Source organism: Pagrus pagrus (genome assembly GCF_965226575.1).
Source record: "Pagrus pagrus genome assembly, chromosome: 18".
NCBI classification, from domain to species: domain Eukaryota; kingdom Metazoa; phylum Chordata; class Actinopteri; order Spariformes; family Sparidae; genus Pagrus; species Pagrus pagrus.
The window spans coordinates 28689029-28689462 of record NC_140202.1 but is presented as its reverse complement, the minus strand read 5'-3'; positions in this window follow the sequence as shown (position 1 = coordinate 28689462).

Below are 434 nucleotides of genomic sequence, written 5' to 3'. Positions count from 1 at the left end.
CAGGTGTGGGTGGAGTGAGGTGCGGGTGGAGTGAGGTGCAGGTGGAGTGAGGTGCGGGTGGAGTGAGGTGCAGGTGGAGTGAGGTGCAGGTGGAGTGAGGTGCAGGTGCAGGTGGAGTGAGGTGTGGGTGGAGTGAGGTGCAGGTGGAGTGAGGTGCAGGTGCGGGTGGAGTGAGGTGCAGGTGGAGTGAGGTGTGGGTGGAGTGAGGTGCAGGTGGAGTGAGGTGCAGGTGCGGGTGGAGTGAGGTGCGGGTGGAGTGAGGTGCAGGTGGAGTGAGGTGTGGGTGGAGTGAGGTGCAGGTGGAGTGAGGTGCAGGTGCGGGTGGAGTGAGGTGCAGGTGGAGTGAGGTGTGGGTGGAGTGAGGTGCAGGTGGAGTGAGGTGCAGGTGCGGGTGGAGTGAGGTGCGGGTGGAGTGAGGTGCAGGTGGAGTGATG